General features: G+C 39.6%; 1 long non-coding RNA gene across 1 annotated transcript; it reads right to left on the reverse strand.

The window, feature by feature from the left end:
* Positions 1-5,364: 5,364 nt before the first annotated feature.
* LOC134484922 (uncharacterized) lies at positions 5,365-8,148 on the reverse strand. Its single transcript, XR_010062731.1, has 2 exons — positions 7,929-8,148; positions 5,365-5,844 (listed from the first exon to the last, which is right to left on the reverse strand). It is a non-coding gene; the product is annotated as an uncharacterized LOC134484922 (long non-coding RNA).
* Positions 8,149-12,455: the final 4,307 nt, after the last annotated feature.

The raw sequence follows: 12,455 nt of genomic DNA on the forward strand, positions 1-12,455 counted from the left end.
TGGGATTTGCCTTAGACGTACTTGTTGATGTTACCAAGGTATTTGTAAATATAGTTTGAGTCTGAATCTTATTTCTGGAAGCATGAGGCTAGGAGTAAGAACTGGACCCTACTTTAACACCTACTATTCTCAAGTTTCTATGGAAGGGGTCAGTTGTAGGGGACAAGAACAGAATATGTTAAGGAGAGGTATATTAAGGAGGCACCTGTGAGGGTCACCCAGAGGAATAGAGAAAGATGAGCTCTAAGAAATGTCACTGGATGCTACGTCCACTCACAGGGATGAATGTGGATTCCCTTCAGAGTTCCACTGCACTAAGGGAGCTGGCCCTCCTATTCCCAAGTACACAGGAAGGACATACCTGTCTGGAAGAAAGTGAGACCTTAGTCTGCAGCCATGGTGAGCCACACAGATGCCAGCAATTCATGGTATTTTGCTATCAGCCTAAGGCAGACCTCAGTAGAATAACCTTGCATGCACTCCCTGCATATGACTTTTCTCTTTTGATTTCAGTCTCATTCTTGCATGCACCCAGGCAGGGAAGCAGATGCACAGAAAAGACACTGTGAGGAAGAAAATAAAGGATGTTTTCCCAGTGGTCAGTCCTAGTTCTAGGTTCCAAAGACTCCCATATATTCCAGGAAATGCAAATCCATCCTACAGTCTCTTGGAGACCTTTATGATGTGGGTTTCATTTCACAACTATTCTTTTACTGGCACTATCACTTTTCTATGGAAAGTCCCACTGGTGTGCCTCTCTTAGCTCTTAGTGGGTTTATTTTATAAGGACCATGTTAGATCAATTTCTATATGCCCAACATGTAATAGGCCTTTACATAGTATATATTGAATGAATATATATGTAGTATATATTAATGAATAAATGAATGAATGAATGAATGAATGAATGATTACTGGCCACTAAAGTGTTAGGTGATAAAGCCCATATGCACATAGCATCCTTCTGTAGCCTAGAGAAAGAAATGTGTAAGACATGGTATCTCAAAAACCCGCTTTAAACAAGCTGTAACACAGGAATCCTCATACTCCATTTATGGTCATTTGATTTAAAATTCTTGATAGGAATATAGAGAACTTGCATTTTCTAGGAATTCTATTGTCAACATACTTCTTAGTCCTTCAGAAACAGGTGGAAATTGAAAAAAAAAAGGTGCCTAAATTCTAGAATGATTTTTCAGGAAGAAAAAAAAATGAAAACTTTAGAAAGTGCTTCAAATTACACAGTTCTACTCTATTTCTCTAAGATTGGTTCCTGCCATATTGACTTACTGCTGGGAAAGTACTGGGTATCCAAAGAGAGATGTGAAATGGTGAACAAAAAAGCTGGTCGAATTGGCAATGGTCTTTTTAGTGATTTTCTTGCAACTTGCCCTGCTTCCCCAGTAATCTAAATTCTGTCCTCCAAATTCCCAAGCCAAGAAGTGTACTCATGACCCGTATTACTAAGCCCAGCCACACATATGAATTCCCAGCTTGTTGTCTTGTCTCTATTATGTTACAGGCTCTGCTCTCCCTCCAATCACTTGCATGAGCGACCTTGAAGCAGAACAACCAGTGACTGGCTACAATGACAGGTCACTGAACACTTAGAGAAGAAAGGAATGCAATGAGTCACAGGAGTTGGAAATGCCTGTGAACTCCTCTTCTTTAGGAGCCTGCTGCCATTGCCGTATCCTAATAGTTTCTTTTACATGTGTCCCAAGGGAGTGAGTATCAAAATTTCCTACCGATGGCTTGTATAGGTGAGAGATGCTATTGGTTGTTCAAGCAGAAAAGAACTTAGAAACATAATGAAGGCTTTGACTTCCCCTTGGTGTTTCTCTTACATAAAATCTGCAGAGCTTGAAACCTTCAGAAGCAGTAGAGGGAGAAGGGAGGACTCTGACTTCTGGTGACCATTATTATTGTGTCTTGAGTAACTATTTCAGCACAAACCAATGTTTACTATAGATGTTTTCCAAGGAGAAAATGAAACCCTTGAAATTCTATTACTGCTTTATATGTATGTCAATAAGAAGCCCTATTGTTTTTAAATATTGACTATTATGAAGACAATAAATGTGAAAATTATCACCGAGTCAAAGAGTGTACTATGTGTTCATGTGTGTGTGCGTGCATATGTGTGTGTGCATGTGCATGTGCGTGTGCGTGCGTGTGTGTGTGTGTGTGCATGTGTGTGTGCATATGTGTGTGTGCATGTGCGTGTGTGTGTGTGTGCATGTGTGTGTGTGTGCGTGTGTGTGTGTGTGTGCGTGCACACTAATGGATGCTTTAAAGGGAAAGACAGAGTAGACACATGAAGAAAGAAAGCAAATATCCCCAACTGTCTGATCCCACATACAGATGCATGCATCTCTCCTTTTCTCCCAACAGGAGAGCTTCCCTGTGCCTACCAGGAGGGACTCGAGGCTCAGTGTCTTAACTCATTCATTGAGGGAAAGTGTCATAATCCCACTTGCTCAATCCTTTCCTATTTGCTTCATCCAAATGTGGAGGTCAAAAGATATACAAGTGGAGAAGAAAGGGGAAGAGGGTAAGTGATGGTGGTAATAAAATGAGCCCCCACATTTGATTCTAGGAGAGTGTCTTCTGAGTTGCTGGGACCTAACTGTATCATGTTCTGTGTCCACCTGTATAGTTTATAACCTACCAGTGCAAACCATAATATCTTAAAATGGCAACAGATTGTTATTTTTCAAAATCTAAACACTGACCAGGCAGTCCTGACTCAAAAGAGGTTGTTAAAAGTACCAGGAGACTAGAAACATCTATGGTCTCCCAGATGGAAATTTGTTGTCAGTCTGTATTTCAACTGTGGCTATCATGTCTGACTGCTCTTCTCCCCAGAGATTTCTCTACATGACTACTAGAGTCTTCTTATAACTGAGGGTTGCCTTCCAAGTGAAAACATTTTCAGATTACAAGTCTCAGCAGTTAAACATACCTAAAGTATGCTTTGTTTCACATCACTGCCCGATTACTCTAAGGCAGTGTGGTAGCTAAGCCTGGAGACAGCCTTAGAAAACTCCCTCTCGGCCTATGGTGTGAAAGTCTTTGGGGCCTCGATACAGGTTATCTCAACTTCTAACATATCATTGTATTAATACAGTTAGTCTCTTACTTCCTCCCTCTGCTTCTGACATGTTGCCTTTAAAAATTACCTCATGCCAAAAAATCTTGGTTAATTCATTAGTAATCAAGGCAATAGGCTAATCAATTTTGTGAGAGAGAAAGAGATTCATCAAACTAAAGAGAAAACAACAATATCAACAACCACAAGTATTTCACTGATTTTTGTAGTTATCAATAATTCATTTGTCACTGTTAAATGAACATTTTTTCAGTCCTACCCTTAATTGATTTATCACAAGCATTCAGTATTTTTGATTATAAAGTAAAGTACACACACACACACACACACACACACACACACACACACACACACAAACTAAGCTCATTTTCTCCTACTCTCCTCTGGTCCCTAGATTCTTTTTCCTAACCTCTAAACGTTTTACTCTATACTATTCCTCTCCCCAAGTAAGTGGACTTTCCAAATGCTTGCACCATATAATGTTACATACATGAAAATTTATATAAAAAACCTAGAACTCTCCTCTGGGTTGCATGCGTATATACACTACTATTTTTTTCTGGTTTTCTCTCCTCTGTTATCTCAAGGGAATTCAGATATGAACTGTCAAACTGAAATCAAGCACACCTACTCTCTGATTCGAAATTATTCTTTCAGGGTTTGTTATTTTCGTTAATTAAACTATCACTTAAGAGGTTTTTTGAAGGAAGACTAAGGGCAATTGTGCTTTCATGCCTCTCTCTCTCTCTTTCTCTCTCTCTCTCTCTCTCTCCCTCTTTCTCTCTCTCTCCCTCAGCCATACACACAACTCATTCAGTCCATTCCCACTCTTGACTCAGTGCTTTTTGTCATCTCTTATTGCAGCACACTAATCCAAGCTGCTATCATTTCTCACCTGTAATGCCAACAGGGACAGCTTTACAAGCCGTCTCTCCATATCACGCCACATTGCCTCTGTCCTCCTCTGACCTCTCTTTGGAGTTCAGTCAAAATAATCATTAAAGAGCACACCCAGTTTGGCCATTATTTCATTTAAAGATTTCAATATCTCTCTATTGGTTGCAGAATAAATACCCAGATTCTTACTGGGATTCACAAGATCTTCCATGACCTAGTTTCCACTTCCTCTTTGGCTTCTGCCTGCTTCCCTCCACTTTCCCGTGATCCACCTGCCCTAGCCTTTCCATTCCTCTGACATACAACCATCTTCCACCTGAGACCTCAGGTGCACTTTAAAGATTTTTCTTTCCCATTTTCTCATTGACTCTGCAGATCTTCAATGTACAGGTATCTTCCTTAAGAAGATGAGTCTTCGCTCTATCAGCCTTCATCATCACTAAACCTCTTGCTTTTGTGTGCTCAGATTTCTGTGAATACCGAATATCTGGCCCTTAAAATTATCAACTAATACAATAAACATATAGAACATATAATTAAATTACATGTGCACACACATCTGTATATTTCTATACATGTGTCTGTTATTTACAAAGCTAGAAATGGGAGTAGATGAAGGGATCATGCTTTTCACTTGCTGTGATAAAACAGGACAAAAAGCAACTTATAGAAGCATTTATTTAGGCTTATGGTCCCAGAGAGATAAGAATGCATCACAGTAGGGGCACATGGCAGGAGGCAGGCATGGCAACTAAAGCATTAAGCTGAGAGAAAGCATCCTTAAGTGCAAATGAGACAGAATGACCTGGAAGTGGTTTTAGCCCTCCTTCAGTGATATGCTTCCTCTAGCAAGGCAGCACCCCCTTACAACCTCCCCGAACAGTGCCAGTAGCTGGGTATTGTGTGTTCAAATGCCTGTGGGCATGGAGGCCAAGTCTCATCCATAAGGTCATAGTTATAGAATGAAGACTGTAGAAAAGAATAAAAAGCGAGGGGCTGGGGATTTGGCTCAGTGGTAGAGCGCTTGCCTAGGAAGCGCAAGGCCCTGGGTTCGGTCCCCAGCTCCGAAAAAAAGAACCAAAAAAAGAATAAAAAGCGAATAAGTGGAAGACTCTAACCACCGGAGTAGGGGAGGAAGCATCATTGAGGTCAGTGGGAAGAGGGAAAGATGAGAACCATTTACAAAGAGACATATTTGTGAAGGTGCCAGGATGAAACACAGTAACTCATTTAGTAAGCTTAAAAGTCAGGTAAAACATCTGAGGGAAAAAAAAAACAAAACAGAACATTGATCGCCAATACAGCACGAAATGAAATTTTCAATAAACATAATAAATTGTAAAAGTGCTTGGAGCTTATTGTTAGAGGAGACGGTTTTATTAAAGTAAACCAGAATATGAATGTTAAGCTATGTCTCCAATGTATTACTTGAAATCTCTACGGGATCCGCTTTCTGGTTCCAAATAAAGCTTGCCCTCGAGAACCCTAAGTTTGTTTGGTTTTGCCAGGATGTGAATTGAATTTCTGCCAAGATAGCCTTCTACTCAGCCAATCAGGAGAAGCTCTCTTGACACTTGGGTGTTTGAAGCGCAGTGAGGGCAATTGATCAGACCCCATCATTGCTCATTGACCTTGAGGAATCATTTCTCCCTTGGCCTCTGCCAGGGAGAATTACTGAGGAATTTGGTTGTTGCTGCCTCTGAAGGTCGAGCATGCGCAGCTCCAGATCATTGCTGAACTCCGCACTTCCGATGGATCTGCTGCGGCTTGGCCTTCTCCTTTCCTTCTCCTTTGCCCACAGCCCGAATTGATTTGTGTATAGATGGGTTTTACATCTGACGAGTTAGGAAAAAAAACCTTCAGGAGTTTGGCATCAGGGAAACGAATCCATATTTTATTAAGAATGAAATAGTTATTTACAAGTGAAAATGATTTTACTGGGCCCTCAGTGGAATTGTTTGTACATTTGATAACTTAACCTGTCTCCAGTGAGGCTTTCTACCAGGTGTGCTTCACCAGAAACTGATAGTGATGTGAATTATCTACCCAGGAAGAAAGAAGTCTTAGCAATTCATGGGCTATGGATAGAGATGCCACTCCACACGAGTTTATAAAATTGAAAAGAGATGACTTAAACCTACTGTTTTAATATAGATGATTTACAATGGAATAAAAGTATTTATTCACTTCACCCATTCATTTTCTCCATCTACTCTTTTTTTATGCGTGCAATGTACAGTGAGCATGTGTCCTGTCCCGTGCACTAACTTTATCTTAGATATATAAGTGGTGAACAAGCAAAAATAGTTCCCACACTGTGTGCTGAAATGGCTTAATCAAAAACATGCAAGAAGTGTAAATGTATAGTTACAATCTCTCGAATTAATAAGAGATATATTATCATATGAGGGCATACAGCAGGGCTATCTGGCCCATTCATTAAAGAATACAGGGAAAGATGGAGTTACCAATGGCTTATCACCATGACTTTGATAATTGTTGAAAGAGTGAGACAGAAACTTTCAAGTTATGCACACAGCCCTAATATTCTTCTAGTAAAGTTTTGAAAATGGGGAGAAACTTCCTTTACAATTATTCCCTTGGGCTATATGTTTCTTCCCAAATGTTTTTCTAGCTCCTCACATTACCACTTCAAGCTCTTAATATCTTCCACAACCTCTATGAATATCAATGATAATACAAAACTATAACAATGTACTCAGACCCATGATGGTATCCTATATTCCCTGTTTTCTCATGCTATATGTCAGGATGGGAGGGCACCTGTCCCTATCCCTCTCTGATTTCTTTTATGTATACAAAGTGAGACATCTGATGGAAGGGCTGACCACAGATACTATTTGTATAAATTGCAAGAGGCTTCACTTTAGTTTGAATAAAATCACTGCGGTTGTTATCAAACTTCACTTCTAAAATGTCATAGTTCACACTGAAAAATATGCCAACTGTTAAGACTGAAAAAAAGCTAGAAAGAAAGGTATAATGATGATAACATCCCATTAGTTGAAGAATATTGATTATATCAAAGTAATATTCTAAATATGCAGTAATTTTATTTTATTTAAGAGAGTTGAACTAGAGAGATGGCTCAGCATTTAAGAGCACTCACTGTCAGTTCTTCCAAGAGACCCAAGTACAATTCCCAGTACCCATATCACAGCTCATAACCTGTAACTCAAAGGTATCCAGTACCTTCTTTTGACCTCTATGGTAACAAGCTATGCATACATACATACATCATATATGCATATATACATATGTATGTACACACATACATATAGGCAATACAGCCATATACATATAAAGAAAGAAAGTAAAGTAAATAAGTAAATAAATAAATCTTTTTTTAGAGAGAGAGAATTCAAAGTCAGAAGGTCAACTCTGGCAGTGCAGTGATACATTAACACACACCTACACACACACACACACACACACACACAGAGACAGAGACAGAGACAGAGACAGAGACAGAGACAGAGACAGAGAGACAGAGAGGCACTCACACATGCATCAGGACAATGGAAGGAGGAAGAGAGAGGTTTCTGGAAATGTTTCTAAGGGAACTGTCAAAGGGTGGAAAATAGCAAATTAGAGAATATTTTCAAATAGTGTTGAACCTCGAATACATCTCCTTTTTCCCCCTCTCACTCTGTGAGTCAGAGGCTACACCCCAGACTTCGCAATGTAGTGGGCTCTAACCCCAGTCTCCCTTCTCCTGCAGCTCCAGAGGTATGAATAACTTTTAAGGAAACCATACCTTCAGCATTTTTCTTTCTGAAGCAAACATCCCATTGTCAAACCCAAATTATGGGTGCTACTCCCATGGTGACTTCCCTTCCCAGCTCAAGAAGATTCTTTCTGGGTTTCATCGTACTGAAAAGCCCAGAGCCGTGCTCACCATGTCCTTGCTTATGAGATGAAGCTCAGATGTTTTCCCTTGGTGAGAAACGTCTAGTTGAAGAAATGTCTATTAATTTCTTTCCACAAAGAACTGCAATCCATAGTGTAGAGAAGTTTAATCTGCACAGTCCTCTGCAAAGCAAAGATTATAATAAAAGGTGGACATGCGCAAATCTCTATAGTACAGGATATATGTGGTGCACATGCACACATCAGATCTCCACACTACAGGACCTGGCTGATACATATATACACAGCAGGCCTTCACACTATAGGACCTAGCCAGAACACATGAACACATTAGGTCTCTACATTATAGGACCTAGCTGATACACATGCACATATCAGGTCGCCACATTATAGGACCTAGCTGATGACACGTGCATACTTCAGGTCTCTATGCTACGGGACCAATCTGATACAAATGCACATACCAGGTTTCTATAATACAAGACCTAGCTGACACATTATATTGACTACTTTACTCTCCTAGCAACAAATCCTCAGCTTACCTGGGAAAGTTGGTATCTTGCCTTTGATTATTGAAAGACAGCTTTGATAGATATAGAATTTGTGGTTGAAAGCAATTTCTCAAATTTACTAATAAAAACCCCAAAACATAGAAGGAACTCAACAAATTTCCAGTAAAATAAACATAGAGACATTGTCTAAAGACACAGGGAAAATGCTGGAAGTCAGAGATAGGAAGAAACTCTCAAGAGCGGCAAGTGGAATTTGACCCATCGCTTACCAATGATCCCCAACAGGGCTAAAAGCTTTCCTTTCAAGAGAAACCATGGGGCCGGAAGGCAGCAGGATAGCACATTCAGTATGTCCAGAGAAAAGCACTCACATGACATCCCAGAAGAGGTAACAAAAGTAAATCTGTATTATGCCAAGGAATTTTTTAAAGTGAAATAATGATTGAAACAGTCTATTATCGAATTTGTAATATTAAATATGCTATATTAGTTAACTTAGATCCTATAATACAACATTACAGACAAGGTAGCTCCAACAGATATTTATTGCCTCAAAATTCTAAGTTAGATTGATTAAAGTAATGGCTGCTCAGATTACTTTCTGTTAAGTTCCTTTTTCCTTGCCTGAAAATAGTCCCAGTCTCCTCATATCCTCTAATGATTTTTCCTTTGTTGTTTATTCATATGAAGGATGGGTGGAGGACAGATATGGTATTTCTTTCTCTTGTTTTAAAGGCCACTGGTCCTGACTGGATAGAGCACCATCTTTATGACTTCATAATAGTTCTATGTTCAAATAGTCGTCTCTATGACCCCTTTAATAGTTCTGTGTTCAAACACAGTTGTGTTGGGCATTACAATTAACTACAATCCTGACACTTTCCTAACCCAGAGAGCTATCCAGAAAATTAGCCAAATTGAGAAAATAATTAGAAACCTCAATCTGTAACTGGCTGGACAGAACTGTGGGCGTTTTAGCATGATGAGGGCCTCAGAGAAGACTATGTGAAAAGGCCCTTTGAGTTCTGTGTCTTTGGAGTGGAACTGCAATCACAGAACTTCATTGCTGGACATGGTTGGGGCCAAAACACTAATACAAGAATATCTTCATGGCTCCCGGCTACCACTCAGGAAGGGCTTCCCAAGTTATCTGCTTTCTCAATGACTGTCTACCGCTGACATAGTTCATTTTATATGTCAACTTATCTGCATTATGGCTTCTCCAGATATTTTACTAAACCTTATTTTGTGTGTCTCTAAGAGGCCATTTCTGAATGAGAGTGTTTGAGGGAGTAAACTGAGTAATGCAAGCTCCTTTCACAAGGTCTGTGAGTATCATGTGATCTGAAGTGATGGATGAGCAAAAGAGTAAACAGGAAAGAGTCCTCTCTCTCTACCACACAGCCTTTAACCACGACATTGGAACTCTGCCTTTGGACATAAAACCTGACAGGACTTTGCAGTACTGGCACTCTTGTCTCTCACTCCCAAACCCCACGTAGAAGTGGATGGAAGTGTCTCGGTTTCTGTAAAGGTGACAACCTATTTCTCAGAATAAATTTCATGTCTCCTTTTTACCTCAGTCTCTGTCCTGTTTGTTCTCTAACAAACCCTGACCAATGCAACTTTCACAGGGTACTAACTCTCACACAGTAAAATTGATGATGTCACCTTTTATTTTAAATTATCTATGTATCCATCGATGTATCTAACTAATTAGCTTATCTCATTTATGTTAATAAGCCTTTTGAAAGTGGCTTTATGTGATTTTACTATCCGGTATGACTAACTTATAATTCTATACCCTATAAACAAAAGCTCTGTAAAATGCATTTTGGCAGCTTCATACTAATTTCAGTAATAAACTATAAAGTATAATTTGCATGATCCTATGCTATGTGCTCTTAATAATCTTTATTTCAAGCTATTTCAAATGGAAGATACATTTTGGGTAATTGGGCCAAAAGCTATTTGTTCTACAAATGCTCAGGTTGGGTCTTCTTCAGTACATAGGAAATTCTCTTTTAAAAAACTTAAAATTCACAAAAAGTGATGGGTTTGTTTCTAGATTATAGATTTAATATAACTTGATTTCCTTTAGTAGTGGGAATTGAAAACCCCTCAATGAGCTTTCAGAATTAAATCATACCTGACAAGATATGATAGGATGTATAATGTTGCCTATATTGAATACATGAGGTCATTAGCATAGGTTATAGGAGAACCAGAGTGGCTTTTGTGAACACGGAATTAAAGGGACATTACAAATTCCCCTAATAAAGCACATTTATTTTTGGCATATTCTTTCCTTAAAGTAAATATTGTCTCCAGTTCAAAATAACCTTCTCTAAATTAAGGATCTCTGAGGTCTCAGTGTTACATTTCATAACTTGACATTTGATTAAACCTGAATGTCTCTACTTTATAGATTCATTTTCCAGACATTGGAGAAATCTATCAGCATCTTTCTTCTCTTTAATGTCAGATGAAATATCCTTTCCTTACTCTCTAATAAAATTATTCTGCATTTGTAAAACTCATTTGACCTCTCATATGTATCTCATGAGTATAAATAAATTAAATATGAATGTATAATTACAATATAGTAAACAAAACAAAATAAGACACTGATCTTCCTTAAAAAATAAAAACAGTTTTTAATTACTCCCATAATAACCTGCTCCTTAGGTCTTTTTTGATTATGTATTCTTTCTATTATTACTCTGATCCAGTATAGATACGTGGCTAAGATTACAACAACAACATTGTTAATTATTGACTGAGGTAAAAAATATTATTTTACCCTTCCACTTGGCCCTTTATGCTGGGACAGACTGCTAGCTAGTCTGTTTTCTAGAAGAGGCTATATCCTGAGGCATACCAGAGGATCCACTGCACTTAGAGAATTTGATAAACACCCTGCCCTGAAGTTCCAGAGTGGCTGCTGGGAGCCCAGTAGACTCAGGGATCCTCCATCACCCGGGACCCCCTGCCCACAAATACCAATCCCCTTCCACCTGCTCCTTTCTGCTGAGCTAGACTGCTAGTTAGTCTGCTCCCTGGAAGAGGATATATCCCCAGGCATACCAGAGGATCTGCTGCACTTAGAACATTTGACATCGTATCCTAGGGAATAACAGAAGAACCACTGCACTCAGAGCATTTGAAACCACATCTTGAGGCAGGAGAACTGCTGCACCCAGGGCATCTGACACTACAACCAGAAACATCCCAGGAAATCCACTGTATCCAGGACACCACAGTTTAAAGCCATCCCAGGAGTTCCTTCATACACAGGGCAACTGGACTACAGACACCACAGTCTGAAGATCTCCTGGGGGTTCTGTGGCATGCAGGGCAACTGACCCAAAAGACTGAAAGCCTCCCTGAAGTGCAGCTGCACACAGGAAACAGAAACCACAGTCCATTATCCCCACCACCACCACCACCACATACACACATACTGTAGAACAGCTTCACACGGGATAACAGTTTGACTGCTCCTCTGAAGACCCAACAGTCTGAAGGCCTCCCAGGAGACCTACTGCAGCTAGGGCAACAAATCAGCAGCTTCTCTGCCTCTCTGAAGAGCCTCTGGTTGGAAGGCCCCAGAGGAGGTTGCTACAGATGGGAACACAAGCCTACTAAGAGACCTGTTGCAATCCAGGGACAAAAGAAGAAGACTCCAGACAGAGTCACCCAAACCAGCAAACACTAGGGATAATCAGATGGTGAGGGGCAAGCACAAGACCATAAGCAACAGAATCCAATATATGTGGACATCATCAGAATCCAGTTTTCCCACCACAGCAAGTCCTGAATACAACAACACCTGAAAATGAGGAAGTTAAACTAAAATACTATCTCATGAAGATAAGAGTTCTTTAAGGGATATAAATAACCCACTGAAAGAAATACAGGAAACACAGGAAAAGAAGTAGAAGCCCTTAAAAAGGAAACAAATAAATTCCTTAAAGAAATACAGGAAAACACAATCAAAGAAGCGAAGCAATTGCATAAAGCAGTCCAAGACCTAAAAATGG

The sequence above is a fragment of the Rattus norvegicus genome, chromosome 1 (assembly GCF_036323735.1).
Source record: "Rattus norvegicus strain BN/NHsdMcwi chromosome 1, GRCr8, whole genome shotgun sequence".
Lineage (NCBI taxonomy): Eukaryota > Metazoa > Chordata > Mammalia > Rodentia > Muridae > Rattus > Rattus norvegicus.